Genomic DNA, 24,996 nt, shown 5'->3' with positions numbered 1-24,996 from the left:
AAGCAGAATACTTGTGTCTCAATCAGGATTCTCCTGGATAAAAGTGACGAAATCCAGGCCAGGTGTGGTGGCTCACACCTATAATCCCTTTGGGAGGCCAAGGCAGGCAAATCACCTAAAGTTGGGAGTTTGAGACCAGTCTGACCTACACGGAGAAACCTCATCTCTACTAAAACTACAGAAAGTTGGCCCGGTGTGGTGGCATATGCCCGTAGTCCCAGCTACTCAGGAGGCTGAGGCAGGAGAATCATTTGAACCTAGGAGGCAGAGGTTGCAGTGAGCTGAGATTAAGCCATTTCATTCCAGCCTGGGCAACAAGAGTGAAACTCCATCTCAAAAAAAAAGAAAAAAAAGGGACAAAATCCCAATTCGAACCAGCTGAAGGCAGATGTGGGAAGCTGAACATGCTCCCCTAAGTATGTCCTTGTTCTTCAGATCTCTGGAATCTGTGATGGCAAAAGGGACTTTGAAACCATGATTAAGTTAAGGATCAGATTATTGATGAGATTATTCTGGATTAAATGAGCAAACTCAATATAATCACAAGGGTCATATCATAAGAAGGTTGTAGAAGGGTCAGTGTCAGAGAAGGTAATATAACATTGGAAGCAAAGTGAGAGAGAGAGAAAGGGAAATTTGAAGATGCTAAATGACTAATTTTGAAGGTGGAGGAAGGGGCCATGAGCCCAAATCTCTGAAAACTAGAAAAGACAAAGACATGGATTTTCCCTTAGACCCTCCAGAATGAACACAGTTCTGCTGACACTTTGATTTTAGCCACGTAAGATCAATTTCAGACTAGTGAGCTCCAGAACTATCAGGTAAATTTTGTAAGTTTGTGATAATGCATCACAGCATCAATGGGGAAATAACATGGCAGGTAATTTAGTGGTACATATCCCTGGAAAGCTTAAGGCCTAGATAAATTGGCTAAATTCCTTGAATCTTTAAACCTCTCTTTCTCTGAAGGTCATCCCTCTGCACCTGGAAGATGCTCCCAGCACCTTCATGCTCCCATGTTCCCACATCCATCTCCTTGAAGTCTACAGATGGCTCTTCTTGTGCCCATCTACATATGGATCAATGTGTTCAGGGGTATCATGTCATGATTTGCCCAGTTGACATCAGGGGCCCATAAGACCAGCCCATGTGATGGACAGTCCTACAAATACCGCATAAGGATTCCCAAAGGGGAGAAAAAAGTTCAGCAGACAAAACTGTAACTACATTTTATCCTTGCCTTCTAAGCATCTACACCCATGCACCACACACACAACACACACCATTATCCTATATATAACATTAAAAATAATCCCGAATAAAGCAATGCAACTTCCCCACATGCATCTAAAAGCTACTAATCCTGCTGAGGTCTGGCCCATGCACTGTCCCAGGTCTCTGTCCAAGACCTTGGGTGACGTGCATTTTTTTCTGTGAGATCTACCAGTGGCTCCTCATTGCTCAGTTACCTATAGACAAATGATCATTTTATTGATACCCCCACCCAACACATCTAATACATAGTGACAATGAGACAATTGATAAACCATGATGGGCACTTCCATTTTTAATGGGAAGAAAGGAAAGACAGAGCAGTGTGTTCAGTGTTCTATCGCTTATGATACATTCTGGGGACAGTGGGGACCTGAGTACTCAGTGTCCAGCCCTCTCTGGCCCTTCTCTTGGGGAGGATGGATCTTAGTCCCTGTTCTATCCAATCATGTATCAGAGAAACTGAGCTGTGTCATTTTTGCCTTTCACATCTTGTTAAAATGGCATAATAGACGAGGGGAGGGCACTAGGACAAGATGAATCCCAGACTGCTACTTTTCCAAAATGGGGCTTTTCAAATAATAAAACTTCCTTTAGTTAATTTGCAGTGCTTCGCATTCGAAGTCTATAAGCCAAACCCTAGAATTTGCATCCAGATTGTTCTGCCTCTCAGCTCCGCCTGTTCTCTGGAACCTCAGAATGAGCTGCCTTGATGACGCCTGCTCTTTTGTCTCCAAGCTGCATCTAGTAGTCTGCCTTTGCCAAATGGGTAACTGTTGCTTTTGTTGTATAGTAAGTCCACATAGGGAGCTACAGCAGAGGGGCCCAGGGAATCAGGTCTTGACAAAATGTTGCCTTAAGAGCTTCTGTATAATCGTGCTCCTTTTGTTAAGCTGATGATCTCTTCCTTTGCATTTTTCTCATGAATAGGCATTTAACTTGAAGAAAAATAAAATTACCAAATTCTACCTGTGCTCTTCAAATTAAAGACTGAACCATTTTCAAAGCTTTATTATCTCACCCTATTAATTTATATAATAAGCCTAGCTATAACTTGTTATTTAATTCTCAGGCTGAGAAAGTATAAAATTTTACCGAACGTTGTTTTGCTGTAATATAGATTTTCCTTTCTTGCACTTGTGATAGAGCAAAGCCAGCAAGGATGGGTGGACAAGTTTATAACCACACACACACACACACACACACACACACACACACACAAACATCTCCTCAGCAGCCAACATCATAGCAACCAGCTGTGCCTGTTTTTATCAATTGTCTTTAAAGATGAGTCTGTTAACAAAATTTGCAAGAATGGCATAATGGAGCATAATAAAAGGTACTTTATTTAGAGGAAACTTAGGCTGAATTCATACAGGGGCTCTTTTAAGCAGTGCTAGTGACCCACTTCTTAGCAAATGTCTAGAAATAATGAGAAACATGCTTTGGCAGATGACAGTAGCTTCATAAGACAATAAACTATAACATATCTGAAGCATTTTGACACTGTTTTTTATCTATCAATACATATCATTAGATACCTAATTGATGTATCCCAATAATGTGTATATTAAAATTTTATGCAAGTGACCCTGATACAATTTCATATTAGAAAGATGACTTGTACATTTCATATTAGAAAGATGTATTATTTATACTGAATACATTCGGTTCATTTTTTGAAACTCCATTAAAACTCTATCAAAACAGGTGGGATTTTTTTAGAGTTATTGTACATTTGGTTGTCCTATTTTAGATCTGTACTTCTTTTTCTTGCATTGTATATGGGGATCAGTTTAAGATTCTAGAAGGAATAAAGATGGAACTATTCTGCAGTTGTTAGGAATCTGTGCTGAAGACATCCATACTTACTTTTGTATATATCACAATGCTTCTAATAGGAACACTTAGTCGTCCTTCATATTTTTTAATGGAAGATAGTAAAATTAAAACAAAGGAGCAGTCAGGCAGGGCAGCTCATGCCAGTAATCCCAGCACTTTGGAAGGCCAAGCCATGTGGATCACCTGAGGTCAGGAGTTCAAAATCAGCCTGGCCAACATGGTGAAACCCTGCCTCTACTAGTAGTACAAAAATTGCCAGGCCTAGTGGTATGTGCCTGTAATCCCAGCTACTTGGGAGGCCGAGGCAGGAGAATCACTTGAACCTAGGAGGGACAGGTTGCAATGAGCAGATATGGCACCATGGCACTCCAGCCTGGGTGACAGAGTGAGATTCCATCAAAAAAAAAAAAAGGGCGGGGGAAGCAGTTGCAATAAAATCATAGAAAAAGAACTGGAGTGTGTGAGTTCTCATGTGTGTGCATGCATAGACACACCGGGCAATCAAAACACATTTTTTTTTAGTTCCATATGTGTCTTCAACTGTTCACATTGTTTACAAAAGTATTTAATAATGAAGAATATACTGAATATATTGCAATGAATTTATTCCCAGAAAATGGAATTGTCAGATGCTGTTTTCATTCCATTAATACATTCCATCCACTGTACGCTGTGGATCCACGGCACTCAGGCCCATTTTATGATCTGTGACAAAATCTAATAGAGATTCTGGCCACCAACCAGGTAAAATGCCTCCAACCAGTAACAGCAAGGACAGATTTTTGGATTTCAAGCTGTTAATCACTTGAGTTCTATCTGAAGATACAAACCTATTAATTGTTCCCCTCAGTTTGGGATGTTAACATAAATTAACTCAGAAAAATTAGAAAGGTTATGAAAATATGATTCTCTCATGCCCTATGTTGAAGAAACAGTGCTCTGGTTTTCGTGCTCCTGATGCCCTCAGGGCCTCAACACTTGCCCAGAAAATATATTTTGGACGACAGAGGTACTTGTGACAGCCCTATAGGGTATCCCTCGTCCTCAGAATCTTTTTCTGTTACCATCATCAACGTATGATTTCGAGAAAACGGTACTTTATTCCATTTAAAGCCATTACTATATAAGAAAAAAAAATTTGGCTGGGAATATATTTTGTATGTCAGCTTAGCATACAAAAACCATTCCTTTGTAGGATTTAGGCCTTGAGGATTTTACTATTTGCCCCATGAAGGACCCTAGTGAGTACCCACTGCTTCTGTCATGAAACACAGATCTCCCCTAGCCCAGGAACAAAGAGAGCAAATTGAGAATGTAACCACAAAAGTCACAATAGCACACAATTGAGTTTTCTTCCCTGGTGAAACAAAATAGAGCATTGAAAGTTGGAGATGTTTAGAGGAAAGAACAGACTGAAGCATTTTGCATCCAGGCAAATTATGTTTTCTTTTCACAGGAGTCTCCAGAGTCTATCCCTACAAATGAAGAAGGCAACATTTACTTGAAATAGTGCATTGTTTCTAAGTCTCTGCAGCTGAATTATGTTACAGAATGCTCTGACCACTTCCGCAGGCCATAAATTCTTAGTAAACACTCCTAGTGTTTAAGATGGTGAGGTTGTCTGCAAGACAAGATGCAGAAGGCAAGCTAGGTCCTCTTTGGATATGGGGCCCCATTCTTTACTCAGAAAGTAAAACCATTTACAGAGGCTTTTTTTTTCTTGAGACAGAAGTCTGTTACCCAGACTGCAGTGCTGTGGCACAATCATAACTCACTAAAACCTAGACCTTCCAGGCTCAAATGATCCTCCCACCTCAGTTTTCTGTGTAAATAGGACTATAGGTATGTACGCTACCATGCCTGGTTAACTTTTTTTAATTGTATTTTTTGCAGTGGCACGGATCTGGCTATGTTGCCCAGGTTAGTCTTGAACTCCTGGCCTCAAGCAAACCTTGCACCTTGACTTCTCAAAGTGCTAGAAGTACAGGTGTGAGCCACTGCCCCCAGCCCTTTTTATACAAGGAAGATGTGCTCTGTTTGCTGTTCATGTACCAAAGGAAGAGCCGATAGAGATGAACGATTAAAAAGTACTGACCCAAAGCCATGGAGATAGAACTGATTTTCTAAGTAGTACACTGAAACAAAGGAGGAAATCCAAGAATGGCAGTGAAAGCCAGGGGCCACAGTGAGGGAATAGGGGAGGGAAAAGTCCCAGCTTGCTTTAGTGGAGTGCTAACTCTTTGCACCAACCACATTGTCCCACGTGCCTTGCATGTGTGAAATCATTAAAGTCTCACGATAACCTAGAGGTTTAGATCTTTTTATAATCCCTGTTGTTCGTATGAGGAAACCAAGGGACAGAGTGCTAAGTAACTTACTTAAGGTCACAAAGAGTGAGTGGCGGAGGCTGGATCTGAATTCAGGTTCAGGTAACCCGATGCTGAAGTGCCAAAGTCTAACATCCACACTACCCTCTCCCTGCTTCTGTGATAGGAGAGGTGGTGTGAGACTCTGCTATCTTGGCTTGGGAAATAGGGAGTTCCTTTTTATGTACAAACAATTTAGATGGGGCTAGGAAGAAACGTTTTCCTAGGACTATGTCCCAGTTAAAGGTGCCATGACCCAGCGGCAGATAAAACAAGGACTAGAAGCACGCCTGAGGAATTATTTGATTATCTGATTAGCAATTAACAGTGGCAAATATTAAAAAGGGAGCATTGGCTTCACTCCCTGGGATCTGGGCACAGTCTCTTATAGCATATGTTTTTCGCATTTGCAGCCCTAAAATAGTTCTTTAAAAACATTGCACTATATTCAAATCTAGGTATCCTATAAATGAAATGATATTTAATGATTTATGCATTTAGGAAATAATTTCTGAGACTCTACAAAGAACAAGACGTTTTTAGGTCTTGAAATAGATTGGTTTCGAGGGAAGACACATTAAATGAATACAGGAAAAAGTCAATTGAAAAGGAAAATCTTGACTGTTTTTATTTGTGACTGATTTTATATGGTGGTTTAAAAAACTTGCTGAAAATTTTCAATAGTATTAAAATTGAAATCTAGGACATAAATTTTCTCTTATGGTTTTTAAAAAGGGAAATTAATTCAATCTACATGAAAATGACTACCATGTCAAATATCTTTTGAAAAATGTCACCTTTCTCAGTTTCTAAACATATCTATTTAAACACTGTCCAAAATGACATCAAGTTTTCACATTTCTCATATATTATATAAAAGTTAACTTCCATTTGATTTCTCTAATGATATATTATTTTTAAATATGATGGCTGTTCCCTTCACACTTATATTTTTAGATCTAGAGAAAGCAGGCATTCAATAAATGTGTAATAAATAAGGTAGATGAATGAAAACCAACGCTGTGAATAATGTTATAGCACAAATGCTCTGCGTAAACTTGCAAAATTTTGCTAAGGATGTGCAAGCTACTGTGAAGGATAGCACTTCCAGATTCCTCACGGAATGAAATGCAATTGAATTTATTTTGGTACCATCTGAATATGTACATTCTAGAGAATCCTTCAGCAAAGAAACAAGAGTAGTATTTCTACATTGCTACTCATATCAGAGCTACAGGGCAAATATTAGCTACAATTTTTGCAGAAATACTATTAAACATACTGACAATAATGTGTGCATTTTAAAGTTAGTTCATGATGACAGTGGGTAGCAAACACGTACATACTGTCAGTTCTCTATCCCCAAACATAGTAGTTTTAAATAAGAATTATTTGCATTATATCAATAGCTTATATGTTTGTGGATTGACTTGGGCGGTAAACGTGTCATCTTATCTAGACTAGGCTGGGCTCTGCAGATCTTGACCAGCTTGCCAGTGTGTGGCTCAGGTGGAGAAGTGGGGATGAACAGCTTTGCTCCTCGTGTTTTTCATCTTTTTCCTGGAGCCAGTGGCCTCACCTGGTCACATTCTCCTTCTGGCAGTGTCAGAGGCACAAGAAGGAAAGCAGAAATACATAAGACCTATTGTATGTGCTTTCCCAGGTTTGGACAGGCACAGTAACTCCCAGCTATTTCTCTTGGTTACATGGTGGAACCCAGAGTCAAAGGGTGGGAAAATACATTCTACTCCTTACATGGGAGAAACTTCAAAGTCCCTCAACTAAATGATGTAGATACTGGGACACGTGAGGAAGTGGACCCATGAATACTCATTTTGGGTGCTCATGTTTCATCAAAATGCATGCTCATTTCCACTCTTGTATTTCTAAAACAACAATTAAGGAAAACAAGAAAGTAATCTTCCTATCAACTGGATAGGTGAATTCAGCAGATTTTATGGACAATTAAGTCTTTAAATGAAGATTTAGGAGTACAAGATTGTTTGTTTTTCTCATTTTTGCTACTGGATAAATAAAGACATCCATCTTAAATTTTATTCAAAGATGGTTTCAAAATCCTTTTATCTCTAACAGTGTGGGATGTATTTTACAAAATAAAATGTTAAAAGAGCACAAAAGATCTAATGAAAAGGTGTAATTATCAGACTTGAAAGAAATCAGTTGCTTGAATTTTACTAGAAGGAAATGCAAATTTTTAGTTGTAATTTAATCATAAATATAAATTAAGATTTCTATAGCAATATGGATTTTATTATGTTTTAAATATCTAACAGCTAAATATTTCCTAAGACTTAGTCTATGCATAATTCACTTCCCTTTCAAACAAAAAAAAAAAACAACAAATAGCAGGCAAAACTGTAATAAAGAAAGCCAAATGAACTTGGCCCAATGTAATATTGCTCTTAATTGATTATTTTTTTAACATTCTGTTTGTCTATAGTAGCTTAGGGTTCTTAGTGAACCATTTTAGATAAGAGTCCCTAAGGCAGCTCAATACAAAAAAGCACAAGTGGCTATTCTCTGAGCTATCTATCAAAAGTGCCTTCAAGCCCTATTAGATAACATCACTCCATGTCTGAGACTTTGGGCTTGAATAGGCCAGACTAGTCAGATGAAAATGGACACACAGACTCCAGCAATTTCTGGGTTGAAATGACAGTTAGGAATAGACTTCTTAAATGACCCCAACGTGTCAAAGACTAAACCTGCTACTTTGATCTATCATGCCATAGCAACTAGTGTCATAAAATATACCACAGTTTATTTAAATGACTAAATTTGTAAGTTTTAGTTGTCCTAAAATGCAATTTATGCATAAATACTCATTCTTATTAAAAGTCGTGATGAGCATTTGTTCTGTGGCAAACTTAATGTTTCATATTGGGAATGCAGAATCAAACATCTATGATCTCTGATTTCTACTTGCTCAACCAGGACTGAATTAGCAATCTCTTACAACACAAGTACATAGTCTCAAGACCATGTTTCCAAGACTATTTTAGGTACTCAATTGCAGAGACAAGTCTCACTTGTGCTTCTGCACAGACTGACAATTTACAGGAAGCAATTGCAATGTGTGTTGGACACATCTTGGGCAGCTTTTGATATCCTCTAGGCTTCAACTGCCTTCTGTTCCAGCTGCTGAGGTGATAACCAGCTCCGGAAGAACTCTGGCTGGCTTCTTACAGACATTCTCTGACAGCACCCCTACTTCAGCACAGGGCTTTCTTGCTGATTTCCCCAGGAGAAACAATGGGATGCCTATGCCCATACGTGCATCACTAGAAGTGCAAAGCTCCATGGGATGGGTGACCTTTGAACAATCAGAGATAGAATCCATTGAATGAATTTCCTCCCTTTACTCAAGTTGGCTGCAAGGCACTTTCTTCAGCTTCTTGGTTGTTTGTTTCCATGGATAGCAACCAGTCACACTCAACAAACAACAGTGTCAAATACGCCTTCGCCTTAAGTCTTCCTCCTTTCCCACGTCTCTCCCTTCTTGCTCACTCGTGCATCCTTTGGTAACAGCACCTATTCCCTCTGTCTGAGACCCTGCTTTCTGGGAAACTCAGAATCGAGCACAGCCAAAGCAGAATTTGTCATGGGGTCGGGTGGGACCATGGAGTGAGTTAGAAGTGAAAGAGAAGAAGATCAGCAAGAAATGAAATTTCTGCTATGGCAGGGAAAAGGAAATACTAGAAAAGGGCAACTTAAAGTCCAGCTAAAGAACAAGAGAGGAAATATTTTAATCACTCTCGGTAAAAATAACACTCTGAAGAGCCAGTCATCTTAATTTGAGGTTTCTTCTGTTATAAATCTCTTTAACAGAAAATGTCTTGAAAAACAAAACTCATTAGAGAATCAAGGTAATGGTTCTTTTCCAAAATGTCTGCTGTTCACTTTTATTACTGTGTTACTGCCAGCAATACAGAGCGCACTGCGCCACTCCAACAGCAAATGGGTAGATCCATGTCTTTCCTCAGAGATAAATGAAGCAACAATGTGGTAAAAAGTACTTGGTTTCAAGAGGTGAACAGTTGGATCTTTAATTACAAAGGACTGAAATCCATTACAACACGACGGGGAGTGTGTTTAATTTGCAGACGGAGAGAAAAATTGCTGTTTTTTTTTTTTGTGACTTAAATGACCTTAACACAAAAACCCCACAGTCCCCACTTCTGAAGGGCAATAATGTACAGCCTCTACCCTAAATATGTAGACAGAACCAGAGGCGAAGAATTGCTTTATCTTTAAAATGGAAGAAAGAATGACACAGAGCTGAGCTTATGATTGTCTGCCTGATTTACTATCACGAGCTCTGCTTTATAGTTTAGTGAAGTATTCAAACCTTTGACTCGTTTGTAGGAATTGAGCGATATTAGAAAGCAAGTGGGTATTGTGGGGAAATTGTGGTTTTAAACTTCACTTTCCTTTGGAGATATGCCACATCTCTGAATTTTTTCGAGGATAGTGAATATTCTTTTATCTTATTCAAGTAGTTTTCAAAATCCCCTACCCTATTAACAACACAAAGAATGCCCTGAAAACATTGAACTCTCTTTGCTGCAAGTTCTGAATATGTCACTTTTACTGAAGTCTCTGATAAATGATATTAAAGCTTTCGCCTCAGCAAGGTCTTGTTCCTCAGCTGAACAAATAGGAACACACTCTTCTTCGTGAGCTTCTCAGTATTAAAAAACACCATTAACTGATTCTAAAGGATCCAAAATGGTACTCGTTTTGCATTATAATGTTTGGTTTCATGATATCATCGAAGGGTAGGAACAATCATTTCTAACTCTTAATGTGTACTCACACATGGAAAATGGAGGATTCCAATTAGTTTAACTCTCAATCCTGTGTCAATTCCTCATTCTCTTTCCCCCAAGAAAAGAGAAATGATAAGACTGATCAGGAGAAGGTGCCAAGAGAAATGGCCCTGTCTTCACCGGGGTGCAGACCGCTCAAGGAATGTACCCATCTGACACTAGTGGAAATCACTGGAAATTTAATCTTAAAGAAGGCATGGGTTCTCCTTGAATCCATTGAAAATGAAATTTTAAATTCTCCATCTGCAGAGGGTTTTCCCCAAAATCATCTCTTTTTTCTTTCAAGGAAAATTTGATCTAAAAGCAACTTTTAATTGGGAGATTGTAAAGCACATTTTAATTAAACACCTCTAATGAAACTACTGATATCTGCATACCTTTTCTAATTTACAATTTTAAAGAAAATAAAGTTAGCACAGCAAAAGTCCTTAGAAATTTACATTTGTATTCCAAAACAGAGACAAAGGCCACACACACACACACACACACACACACGCACGCACACACACGCGCGCACACACACAGGCACGCGCACACACACACACACACACACAAACATAGATAAGTGTTTATAGCAGCTTTAATATCAATACCAGAAGACGGGAAACAAACCAGATGTTTTCAACAGGTGAATGGTTTTAAGAAAACTATGGTATATTCATACCGTGGACTACTACCCAGCAATAAAAGGGAATGAATTACTAATTTGCAGAAGCATGTGGATACATTCTCAAGGGAAAATGTTATATGATTCTGTCTATTCAGCCCTGTTCTCGATATAACAAAATCACAGAGATGAATGAGATATTAGGAATTGCCAGGGGTTCCTAATGGGAGTGTAGGGTGGAATCAGGTGGATGTACTTATAAAAAGGTAACATGAGGGACTCTTGGTAATGCAACTGTTCTGTGTCTTGATGTACACGTGTGAATACACCAACCCACACATGTGATAAAAACTAAACACCTATACAAATATATGTAAAATTGGAAAATTCTAAATAATATTGGGTAGATTGCATTAATGACATTTTCCTAATCTTGATATAGCACTATAGTTTTGCAATATGGTAACCACTGGCAAAACTGAGTAAAGCTTACATGGAGTACTATTTCCTTTTTTCCCCCAACTATAACATATATTTATTTATCTTCATATTACAAATTGTAAAACTTTTTCTTTTTTTCTCCTCTTAATAATTCATAATCTTTATTAGAGAATGGAAAATTTATTTTAGAATTATATACAACACACACATAAACATACACACATATATATAAATATATCTACAACTATCTGATCTTTGACAAACCTGACAAAAACAAGCAATAGGGAAAGGATTTCCTGTTTAATAAATGGTGTTGGGAAAACTGGCTAGCCATGTGCAGAAAGCTAAAACTGGATGCCTTCCTTTCACATTATACAAAAATTAACTCCAGATGGATTAAAGATTTAAACATAAGACCTAACACCATAAAAAAATGTGGAAGAAAATCTAGGCAATACCATTCAGGACATAGGCATAGGCAAGGACTTCGTGACTAAAACACCAAGAGAATGGCAACGAAAACCAAAATAGACAAATGAGATCTGATTAAACTTAAGAGTTTCTGTAAATATTTTTACTAGGAGAACATAGATCACTCCTCTATTGTTGAGAGTTTTGTTTTAATAGCTGAAAATATCTTTGATTCATAACTTTGAGACAATATTTGTATAAGTTTCTATTTTTGTAGGAAAACATCCTTGTTCACTTAAAGTTATAAAGTCTTTGCCATCTGATATGGACTTGATTGCTATGACCTCATTAAGTTTTGATAAACTAGCATAAAAGGCTATACGGTCTTTTAGAATTAAGAGTGTTGCAAAAGTCATTCCTCCTCATGAAAAATTATAAGTAAAATAAATGAGCAAATAAGGAACCCTTAACACATTAAGCACCAAGCAAAATCCTGATATTCCTTCATAAACACCAAACTTGCAGTGGGCATTCATGGAAGGGAGTGGTGATACAGGATACTTGGGATTCAGAAATGAGACATTTGAGGTAGAAATTTCTGCCAAGCCCCTCACTGGAGGGGACAGAGACACCTTCAGTTTCTCAGCAGAAGTCACTGGAGTCACTGGCCCCGTGAGAAGGAGACTCTGCCTTTGAGAAGTCTAACCACTGTAACCTTCAAGTCCTTGTTCTGCAGGCTATCAATAAAGGGGTTCAGCAGAGGAGTCACCACAATATACATGACAACAGCCACTGTATCCTCCTCTACTGAGTTGGAGGAAGAGGATGAAGGGCACAGATAAGCCCTGATTACCATCCTGAGAAACAGAGCAACAACAGCAAGGTGAGAGCCATAGGGAGAGAAGGTCTTGCATCTTCCCTGGGCAGAGGGGACCCTGAGGTTGGCTAAAACAATGCAGATGTAAGAGACCGGGATGAGCAAAAAAGGGATTAAAATGACTGCTACCCCTAGGAAGAGGAGCACAAGCTCATTGATCTGGGTATCAGACCAGAACACCTTCATCAGCAGTCCCAAATCACAGAAGAAGTCAGGAATTATCTTCTCAGAGCAGAAGAAAAGCTGGAATACAAGGAAGGTGTGAGTCATGACAACAAGACTCATGAAGGTCCAGCAGGTGGTCACCAGTAGGGCACAGCGGTGGAGGCTCATGATCATCAGATAGTGGAGTGGGTGGCAAATGGCCACATAGCAGTCATAGGCTCTTGTAGCCAGGAGAAAGATGTCCATGTCCCCAGAAGTCAAGAAGAAGTAGAGCTGGACCCAGCACCCTGCATAGGAAACAGACCTGCTCTGGGTCTGGATGTTCACCAGGGCCTTGGGCATGGTGGTAGAGATGAAAAGGACATCTGTGCATGACAAGCTTTTCATGTGAAGGAAATAGTGCCCCTGTGGTTTTTAAGGCAAATGTGAAATAAAATTGTTTCACAGGGTTCCTGGCATGTAGTTTATATTCAGTTAATATGTCAAATGAGTGCATGTCATACTGTTAGTAAAGAAAATATCATCTGTTCTTGCCTCACGGCAGAGGTCCTCTTTGAAGGTAGACAGCTTTGAGTTCACCTGAGACTGTCTCTGTGTGAAGGGAAACACTTCTGTCACTGGTTGATCCTCCAGCCCAGTGAAACTGGCTCTGAATCCCTCCAGAGCCTCTTGTTTGTGAAAGCTGGGCCTGGCCACACCGGCCTGCAGGTATCCTCCTGTGGCTTCTCTCCCATATCACTTATTTTCTGCATCTTTCACCAGGTGAAGCCCTCAGACAGTCTTTGAAGTATCTTGACTTCGGCTTGGAGAGTTGTTTGAGTTGCTTATACTTACGGTATCTTTCTTTCCAAACAGTAGAAGGATCAAGATTTCATCATATCCTCTTATCAGAGGCTTAGATCTTTTCTTTCTTACTTGACTGAGACTCTTCAGCAATGAAAAGCATACTAATTCCTATGAGTGAGAACATGCAGTGTTTGGTTTTCTGTTCTTGTGTCAGTTTGCTGAGGATGATGGTTTCCAGGTTCATCCGTGTCCCTGCAAAGGACATGAACTCATCCTTTTTTAAGGCTGCATAGTATTCCATGGTATATATGTGCCACATTTTCTTTATCCAGTCTATCCTTGATGGGCATTTGGGTTGGTTCCAGGTCTTTGCTATTGTAAACAGTGCCACAATGAACATACATATGCATGTGTCTTTATAATAGAACAATTTATAATCCTTTGGGTTTATACCCAGTAATGGGATTGCTGGGTCAAATGGTATTTTTATTTCTAGATCCTTGAGGAATCACCACACTGTCTTCCACAATGGTTGACCTAGTTTACACTCCCACCAACAGTGTAAAAGTGTTCCTCTTTCTCCATATCCTCTCCAGATCATTAAAAATCTGGATTTTTTAATGATTACCATTCTAACTGGTGTGAGATGGTATCTCAATGTGGTTTTGATTTGCACTTCTCTAATGACCAGTGATGATTAGCATTTTTCATAGATTCGTTGGCCTCATAAATGTCTTCTTTTGAAAGTATCTGTTCATATCCTTCACCTACTTTTTGATGGGGTTGCTTGCTTTTTTCTTGTAAATTTGTTTTAGTTCTTTGTAGATTCTGGATATTAGCCCTTTGTCAGATGGGTAGATTGCAAAAATGTTTTCCGATTCTGTTGGTTGCTGGTTCACTTTGATGATTGTTTCTTTTGTTGTGCAGAAGCTCTTAAGTTTAATTAGATCCCATCTGTCTATTTTGGCTTTTGTTGCCTTTTGTTGCCATTGCTCTTGGTGTTTCAGTCACGAAGTCCTTGCCTATGCCTACGTCCTGAATAGGTTTTCTTCTAGGTTTTTTATGCTGTTAGGTCTTATGTTTAAATCTTTAATCCATTTGAAGTTAATTTTTGTATAAGGTGTAAGGAAGGGGTCCAGTTTCAGCTTTCTGCGCATGGCTAGCCAGTTCTCCCAACACCATTTATTAAACAGGAAATTCTTTCCCCATTGCTTTTTTTTGTCAGGTTTGTCAAAGCTTGCATACTTAGAAAACCCCATCATCTCAGCCCCAAATCTCCTTAAGATGATAAGCAACTTCAGCAAAGTCTCAGTATATATACAAAATCAATGTGCAAAAATCACAAGCATTCCTATATACCAGTAACAGACAGCGAGCCAAATCATGAGTGAACTACCTTTTACTATGGCCACAGAGAGAATAAGATACCTAGGAATACAACTGACAAAGGATGTAAAGGACCTCTTCAAGGAGAACTACAAACCACTGCTCAAGGAAATAAGAGAGGACACAAACAGATGGAAAAACCTTCCATGCTCATGGTTAGGAAGAATCAATATCATGAAAATGGCCTAAGTAATTTATAGATTCAATGCTATCCCCACCAAGTTATCATTGACCTTCACAGAACTGGAAAAAACCACCTTAAACTTCATATGGAACCAAAAGAGAGCCTGCATAGCCAAGACAATCCTAAGCCAAAAAAACAAAGCTGGAGGCATCATTCTACCTCACTTCAAACTATACTACAAGACTGCAGTAACCAAAATAGCATGGTACTGGTATCAAAACAGAGATATAGACCAATGAACAGAGGCCTCAGAATTAATACCACACATCTACATGGGATATTATTTCTTACAACTTCATGTGAATCTATAATTATCTCAAAATAAAAGCTTAGTTAAAAAGAAGAAACATATAATGTATGTTTTATTTTCTCATCAGACTAATTAACATCATGATCAGAAATCAATTTTGTAACCATAGAAAAAGAGGTTGGTAAAAGTGAAGGAAAGTCAGTATATTCATTTCTGCAGATACAGCTCTATATTGTGCAGTATAATATTTTACATATATCCAGTTCCGTTTTTTTAATAAATCCTGAGAGACAGTAGCTGAGCTTTTAAAAAACCTTTCACTGAGCAGTTTATAACTCTGATCCTCAAGCCATTTCTTTGTTTTTATTTTATTTGAAATCAGTTAAAGAAAGTCACTTAAAGGATTTTACTATAAGAGTGATGATAGCTTTTTTATTTTCATCAATTACCCTTGTTTGAAGTTAAAATGGCAAAAGGAAAGGTATGATTCTTTCTTTACCCTATTAAATTGATCTTTCATTCAAATTATTAAGGAAGAATTAACTGTACCCTTCATGACACTATTAAGACACGTGTACTTTCTTTTATTTCAGAAAAAGTTAGAAAGAGAGAAACCAGTCACTCTAAGCCCATTATTTAGCTATGTAACTACCTTGAATACTGTGAGACTAGAGACCCAGGTTATTTTAATTACAAGAATGTGAGTTGATTTTGAGAATATTTATTTTAACTTTTAGTACCGCAAATCCTGTTTATGGAAAAATTCAAGTAAACACAGACTTTTATCTCAAATAGCCAATCATGATTATGTATTATGTACTGAGTCTCTAATATTCAAAATCATCATTCAATTAGTGCATTCTACTTCTTTTATCTAGTCATGATAACTATATGACTATATCTCTAATTAACTAGAGGGAGGAACAATACTAAGCCTGGGTCAATTATCACGATTAATGTACCTTGATTAGTGCATGGGAATAGAAACTCTGCTAACAACATTCTCTATGATCTCATTTCAAATAATAACAGAGCCAAGCAAGAGATAATCTACACAACATTCTAAGCAGAAAAATAAACCTATTAGAAATTTAGTTATAAGACTCAACATTCTAATCTCAGTAGGCAATGTAAGTGATCAACATATTAAAAAGACCATTTGATTTTAATTTCTATTTAACTCTAATTAAAATTACCTTCTTCTCGAAATAAAATATTAATGAATACAGAAAAATGGAGGGGAAATATGTCATATACAAATCATTTTGGGGACACAGAATGAGGAGATGCACTATTTGCTTGCCAACACTGAGTCATTCTAGATATCATCCTCACTGTTGTGGTTAAACTCTACCTACACTCTTTGCCCAGAAGTTCTTTTTACAGCTGCTAAATTCTTTTTGTGTTTAATATTCCTGTCTTCCTAAAATTGATATGACTCCAACCTGCTGCCTTGGCTGTGTCCAGTGTTGCTCTTGGAATTTCTATCTTATTTATCTTTGCCAATTTCCCTTGGGTTGCTGCTTGTTTTCCCTACCAGTCAATCCAGATGGAACATCAGCCTGTAGGACCCATCCCTCTTTATTAGCTAACAGATTAATCTACAAACCTCATTTCAAAAGCAGTGATTTACACAATCTGATAGATCTCTGAGATAGACACACAGATAAATAGCTCAAAATCATAAACTAATTGATCTCATTCAATCTTTAACTTTGGCATAAGTGTGTCCACGTTGGTTGCTTGTAACAAGTTTAACTGAGGTTGCTGTAGCTACAGCTGTGCATCCGGTATGGTAGTCACATGGCTATTAAGAAGTTAAACTGCGGCTAGACCAAATTAATATGTGCTTTAAGTGTAAAATACATGCTAGATTTCAAAGACTTAGTATGAAAAAGTTTTTAGAATATCTCATTAACATTAATAATTTCTTATATTTCTTGTAATCGAAAATAATAACATATCTCTATAAAAATCTCCATTACTTGATAGTTGGACATAGCTCTAATTCACCTTTTTTCTACCAACATTTCTCTTCCCACTAAGAAACATGTTGCAGGGTTGCCCATTAGAGTTAGTGCCACAATTCTTCACCCTTTGCCTGGATTTCTTTATTTCTGGCTCTGTTAAAATAGCCAGCCAACAGTGCTAGCCTCACTTAAAAATCAAACTTACCAAATACTTAAAGGTAAAAAACATTTCTGAGAGCACAGAATGTATATTTCTTACAGTAATAATTTTCTAAGCATAAAACCAGCTGTTTCAGCAATACAGCTATCCAGCCCAACCAAGAGAACACATTTCTTTTTATCGCCAAATATAACATTAAAACGTTTTAACTTGGTATTGAACTTAGTAACAGGTTGAAATACAAGACAAATTTGTATTTTACTTCTATCAGTTTTAAAATGAGTTTAATTTGTAGAATTTCTATTCTTTATACAAATTTCTTTAAATTTAAGAGATATTTGATATATATGAAAATATATGCCACAAATATGCAAGTTATCACAAGTCATCAAGTATGATAATAACCAACAACTCGTGATCCCAACACACACGCCAAGAAGTAGGCTATTGACAACAACATTGCATCAACCGTGTGCCTCTTCATTTTCCTATCCCCTGATTCCCCAAAGAGGTAACCACTATCTATAATTTTAAGTTTATCATTCTCTTCTTTTCTTCACATGTTTCATACATGTGCTTTTACTTAAATAGCATCTTGTTGAATTATGTGTGTTTTTTATAGTTCATAGCCCTAAGTGATTTTTTCAACTTCAAATGATTTTTAATGTCAGAACAATCTTATATGCCTTCAAATGTACACCCTCTTGGTCATGATACAGTATTTTTTATACATTTCTGGATTCAATTTACTACTTTTTGTAACAGATTTTTGTTTCTGTGTTTTGGAGAAATGTTGGTCTTTAATATTTTTGTACATGTTTATTTGGTTTTGGTACCAAGGTTATGAGGTTTCATATAAGAAATTGAGAAATATTTTTTCCTTCTGTCTTTTGGAAAATTGTATAATTTAGTATTAATTCTTCATTATAGGTTAAATAGAATTCTTCAGTGAAATCATATGTGACTGCAGTTTTCTCTGAGAGAGGTTTTTGATAATGTATTTAATTGTATTACTAAATTAGGTATACTATGATTTTCTGGTTTTTGTCAATTTTGCTGATTTGTCTTTTCAATGTACTTGTCTTTTATTGGATTTTACTGTTTTGCATTTTTACATGTTTAACAGAATTCAAAGGAATAAAACACTAAAGCAATTCAATTTATATTTTTAAGGCACAAACAAAATAAAAAGTATTATTAAACAGTCTAAACAAATCCCTGTCATATTATGAACAAAGCGTTCAGAAAACATTTTTTCTATAACTGTTTATTTTACTGGGAAAGAAAAGCTCTATCTCTTGCATAACTGTACTTCAATTCCCAGGCAACTAATGTGTCTTGGTATAGAAATGTAACATGCAACATATTACCCTAGTAAAATTCTTCCTATGATATTTAAAACATTTATATAATACTAGAAATATAAATTCATATAACTCACTAAATTATTCTTGTATTTATGTTTTAAGGGACTTTGCATTTTATCTATAGAATTAGAGCATGTTGCAATGCCTCAGATAAAATATACACAATAAACAGTGATGGGTCAATACACCTCTGATTTGGTCCACAGAGTTAAAGGGGTAAAGAGGCTTATTAAATGAAGGATTTTTTTAAAAGAACAAAATAAGTTTTAAGAACGATAATTTAGGTTTTTCTAAATCTTTGTAAACGGCGAATTGTATGTTGCTTCCATAGCAAGTGAGTGGGTATGGATTTCTCTGTCTCAATTTCATTCCGTTCTTCTCTAATTTTAGTTATTTCTTTTCTTCTGCTAGTTTTGGGATTGGTTCATTCTTTTTCTTCTAGTTCCTTTAGGTACAAAGATAGATTGTAATGTGAGACCTGTCTCGCTTCTTGATGAAGATGTTTAGCATGATAAACTTCCTGCTTAACACCGAGTTAGCTGCATCCCAGAGATTTTGGTGAGTTGTGTCCCTATTTTCATAAATTACAAGGAATTTTTTGAAATAGGAGGCATGAATTTTGATGTTTTCCTAGCAGTTATAGAGGAGTAATTGTTTAACTTTCATGTATTTGTGTAGTTTTGAGAGGACTTCTCGATATCAATTTCTATTTTTGTTGCCCTGTGGTCCAAGAATGGGTTTGATATAATTTTGATTTTTTTTAATTTATTGAGACTTATTTTATGACTCAATCATTAGTCAATCTTAAAATATGCTCTGTGTGCAGATGAGAATGTGTATGGTCGTTGGGTGACGTGTTCTGTAGATGTTTCTTATGTCACAATGGTCAAGTCCAAATTTAAGTCTAGAGTTTCTTTGTTAGTTTTCTGCCTCAATGATCTCTCTAACACTGTCAGCGGGGTGTTAAAGTCTCCCACCATTATTGTGTGACTAAGTCTTTTTGTAAGTCACAAAGAACTTGTTTTATGAATCTGAATATTCAATGTTGGATGTGTTTATACTTAAGAGAGTTAAGCCTTCTTCTTGACTTGAACCCTTTATCATTACATAGTGACCTACTTTTTCCTGCTTCATTTTTAAACATTTAAAGGCCATTTTATCTGACACAGGAAGAGTGACCCTTACTCTTTTTGTTTTGTTTTGTTTTCCATTTGCATAGCAGATCTTTCTTCAACCTTTACTTTGATCCGGATGGTGTGGCTACATGTCAAATGGTTCTCTTGAAGACAATAGATGGTTGGGTCTTGTCTTTTTAAGCAACTTGTCACTCATGTTTTTTAAATGAGTGTTTAGCTCATTTACATTTAGCATTAGTAGTGATATGTAAGACTTTGACTGTGTTCTTTAATTTCTCAACAAAGACTGTGGTTCATTAAATGTGTTATACTTAAAATATCAATAATCCAAACCCATCACCCTAGAACTTAATATCTTTTTTTTTTAAGACAGGGTCTTCCTCTGTCACCCAGGCTGGAGTACAGTGGCACAATCTTGGCTCACTGCAACCTCTGCCTCCCAGGTCCTATGATCTCCTGCCTCAGCCACTGGAGTAATTGGGATTACAGGCACACGCCACCATGCCTGGCTGATTTTTGGATTTTTAGTAGGATAAGGTTTCACTGTGTTGTCCAGGCTGGTCTTGAACTCCTGGCTTCAAGTGATACACCCGCCCTGGCCTCCCAGAGTTCTGGGACTACAGGCATGAGCCACTGCACTCGGCCAGTCTTAGTATCTTATACTCTCTTCTTTCCAGTGACTCTTTCTCTAACACGCACCTTAAGAATTTATGCTATTGCGATTCTAAAACTTAAGTGTAGTTCACCCTAAGTGTAGTTCATCTTTGTCAGATTCTCCTATTTCTCTTTCCGTCTGCTCTACCAAAAGAATATCCTTCCCAATTCAAGGATTCCAAGATCAGTGGGAATCAATAAGGAACCCATAACAGGAACAGCCAGGCAAACCAAACATTGTGCATCTTCCCCCCTCAACATACCCCTACATCCACCATTTGCCACAGGCTGTGAAAGAAGTGCTTCCCATCTGGCTAGACAAGCAGCCATGGGAACGGGAAGTGACTCCAATACAAACACATACAAACGTATATACACATAAAGATATGTAGATACGTATTTTTTAGTGGAGAAAGAGCAAATGTATACAACAAATCACACAAATAGAAAAACCAGCACAGATGTCAAGCATAATAATACTACTTAAAATATAGTAAACTTTTACTGGGTTCTAAGCACTTTACAGGTATATTTAATTTCATAATAAACATGATAGATTATTCATGTTACCCTTATTTATAAAAAATGAAGAAACTAAGGAAGAAAGACATTTTCAGTCACTACAGGATTCAAGTGGCCTACCAATTTTATACAGATTTAAAAAATGGCAGCTGGATGTGGTGGCTCACGCCTGTAATCACAGCACTTTGGGAGGCCGAGGCGGGTGGATTACCTGAGGTCAGGAGTTCAAGACCAGCCCTGCCAACACAGGAAACTTGTCTCTACTAAAAATACAAAAATTAGCTGGGTGTGGTGGCTCTTATAGTAGCCTGTAGTACAGCTACTTAGGAGGCTGAGGCAGGAGAATCGTTTGAACCCGGGAGGCAGAGGTTGCGACGAGCTGAGATCACACCACTGCACTCCAGCCTGGGTGACAGAGTGAGACACCATCCAAAAACAGCAAAGGCGGGTCTTTCCAGTCAGTGTTCATCACATACCATGTGGCAGCAATACATTGCTTAACGTCTGTGCAAATAAGCTTGAAAATGTTGATGAAATGGATTGTTATGAAGGAAAATACAAATGTAATATAATATATACTATTTAATAATAGAACGCAACAATTGACACCATCAAAAAACCTACCAAGTCAATCTGTACTTTTAAAAAAAGCAGATAATTTCATGGAGGATGTGACTTGTATAGGTCACTTAAAACACGTGTTCTTTCCAAATATTGAGACCACATAAAACTGCGATGATGATAGAGGGAAGAAAATTTAAAATAAGTTTGAAATAACACTGTACATAAAAAATGTGATCGATAATATTAGACTAAATAGTGATAATAAACTACATGAGGATTGATAAATTCTGCCTCTCGTTCATTTCTTCATAGTACAACTATTTTTTCAATTACCAGTATTAGTCAAGGTAACCCCCTCCAGCTCACATTGCAATTGGATTTGCATTGGTTGTTTATCCCCTTCTCTATGGTTTCTCAGTGATCCAGGCTTCTTTCATCTGTGCCCACCTTAAAGGATATCGACAACAGAAACAGGAGAAAGGAGGTGCTTGCATAGGCTCACACAAAATATTTCAGGGCCAACACCTAGAAAATATACCTATTACCTCTTGCTATATTCCACTGTCCGGAACTAATCCCATGGCTATAATCTACCTGCATAGGAGATTGCAACATGCTGCTCTTCCCATATGTTTAGAAACAAGAATGTGATTGGGGATTATCTTGCCAGTTTCTTCCACAGTCCACATTTCTCATATTCAAATACCCACTTGGCTCTTCCTCACAAACATTTACAAGAACTCATTCTTTCCAAAGGGGTCAATATGAAGGTCACTCAGCCCCTAGATTCAGCTCCAATCCATGTAATACACAGTCTTTCCTGCATGGTAAACAGCCAGTCCTTCCCTGAGCTCATATTTTCTTTATAATATTTAGCCAACATGCATCACTGAGGTCCTTCCTGTCAGTCCTTTCCCTTATAGCACATCAGAAACATGGTATACCTTCCCAACGTCCCCAAGAACCAATTATTTGACCTAGCAACTTTCTGGTACTGTACCATGTCCTGACTGAGTGATGTTATAAGAAATAAAAAGAAAAGAAAGTCAGGATGCTCTCAGTATTCATAGATAAGAATGCTATTGATGATGCTATTCACTGCATAGCACAATGGTTTCTTCATGATGAATGTCTTTCCAGTAGCAATATTAGATACTGTGTTTCTCCCATCATCTGATTGTTTTTGTCACAAAGACAGTATGAATCATTTCTATCCTTGCTTTTGCTACTGTAAAATCACGTCAGTTTATGGTAAACTTTCTAAACTACAATTTGAAAACTTAGAAAACATACAGAACTTTCGTTAATAAATTTAGCAACTAACCTCCTTGGGTTCATCATTTTTTCCTACCTATATGTTTTCATCCTTCCTAAAATATATATATAAAAGCAAATATGTATTGCCATCATTCCTAAAATATGTATTTGTTTAGTTATATTTTTAATCAGTTTCTTATGTTCTTAGGATCAAGGCTGAAATGCAAAATTAAGCAAGCAAATATAAGAAAATAAAGAATAAAGGTCTATATGACTTGTAAAATCTCCTTTGTTTAAGCCCCATTTTCCCTAAAAGGCTTCAGTTACAGAGCATGAGAAAATTTGGAGTGTAAAGGCTCTAAAACTTTGATTGGTTTTAAAGATAATGCACATGTATTATCTACACTAATCTTCCCTAAAATAAAAAGATCTCTAATACATAAACACAGAATATGCCAGTTAGGCTGTTTTTAATTTGCTGATGATTGACAAGGTAGGCCAAGAGGTCTCTCACTTTCTTTCTGGAAGGGACATTAGAACGGCTGCTCACATACAGATTAATGGTCCATATATTCCAGTCTCTTGTTGCTGACCAGGTGATAAGGCATATAATTGCCCTTAACAATTGGGCATAATTTATTCCTGCCTTAGGTGGCTGTTAACTTCAGCAATTAAAGCATAGTGACTGATGGGCTCTGTTACGTTATCCTAGCAAGAATTTAGCTGAATCTGCTATTCTTACTCATTGTATACAGTGTATCTATACATAATAGAAAATTGCCAGAAAATTGCATACAAAATAGTTTCAGCTCAGGAAAATACTCTCCTATTCTTATAGAATTCTAAAAAACTTAATAAAATAGATGTACTACCCAATTTTGATAATGTGCCCTTTCACTATAAAGTTAAGGTATATTTACCTATCAATTTTTTAAGAAATATGTATTGTTGATGTTAGAAAGTCACCAAAGCACACACATTCGACATGCAAGTTCATCAGCTTAAGAAAAGAATGTGGGCCGGGCGCGGTGACTCAAGCCTGTAATCCCAGCACTTTGGGAGGCCGAGGCGGGTGGATCACAAGGTCAACAGATCGAGACCATCTTGGTCAACATGGTGAAACCCCGTCTCTACTAAAATTACAAAAAATTAGCTGGGCACGGTGGTGCGTGCCTGTAATCCCAGCTGCTCGGGAGGCTGAGGAAGGAGAATTGCCTGAACCCAGGAGGTGGAAATTGCGGTGAGCCGAGATCGCGCCATTGCACTCCAGCCTGGGTAACAAGAGCGAAACTCCGTCTCAAAAAAAAAAAAAAAAGAAAGAAAAGAATGTTAGGGGAAGCACCGACAGGTGGAGGCATAGACTGTACCACGTGAAATACTCAATTCCAGAATCATTTCAATAGACCATATATTTCTAGGGGATTTCTGGATTGCCATTATAACAAGAAAACAATGAAAATCTTCTCCCAAGGGGAATAATGAAAGGTTCCTGATAAGATGGATTATTTTCACTTTTTGAAAAATTAGGTAAGCAGAGATAGAGTGGTAGTTGCAAAGGGAAGGCACAGTTTATGAGAGATGTCAAATTACATGGTGATATGATTTGGCTGTGTCCCCACCCAAATCTCATCTTGAATTCTAGTTTCCATAACCCCCACATATCATGGGAGGGACTGGGTGGAGATAATTGAATCATGGGGGCAGTTTCCCCAAATCTGTTCTCATGATAGTGAGTTAGTTCTCATGAGATCTGGTGGTGTCATAAGGAGCTTCCCCTTTCACTAGACATTCATTCTTCTCCTTCCTGCTGCCATATGAAGGACATGTTTGCTTCTCCTTCCACCATGATTGTAAGTTTCCTGAGAGCTCCCCAGCCCTGTGGAACTGTGAGTAAACTAAACCTCTTTCCTTCTTAAATTACCCAGTCTC

At 37.5% G+C, this 24,996-nt stretch overlaps 1 long non-coding RNA gene across 1 annotated transcript in view; it reads left to right on the top strand.

The window, feature by feature from the left end:
* The window catches only part of LOC118149758 (uncharacterized), a 94,710-nt gene that overhangs the window by 66,206 nt on the left and 3,508 nt on the right, over window positions 1-24,996 (top strand). Inside the window, exon 3 of the long non-coding RNA XR_004737454.3 lies at window positions 19,377-19,492. This is a non-coding gene — a long non-coding RNA (uncharacterized LOC118149758). The remainder of the gene's footprint in view (window positions 1-19,376; window positions 19,493-24,996) is intronic.

This window comes from Callithrix jacchus, chromosome 20 (assembly GCF_049354715.1).
Source record: "Callithrix jacchus isolate 240 chromosome 20, calJac240_pri, whole genome shotgun sequence".
NCBI lineage: Eukaryota > Metazoa > Chordata > Mammalia > Primates > Cebidae > Callithrix > Callithrix jacchus.
This window is presented reverse-complemented; position numbering and strand designations above follow the sequence as displayed.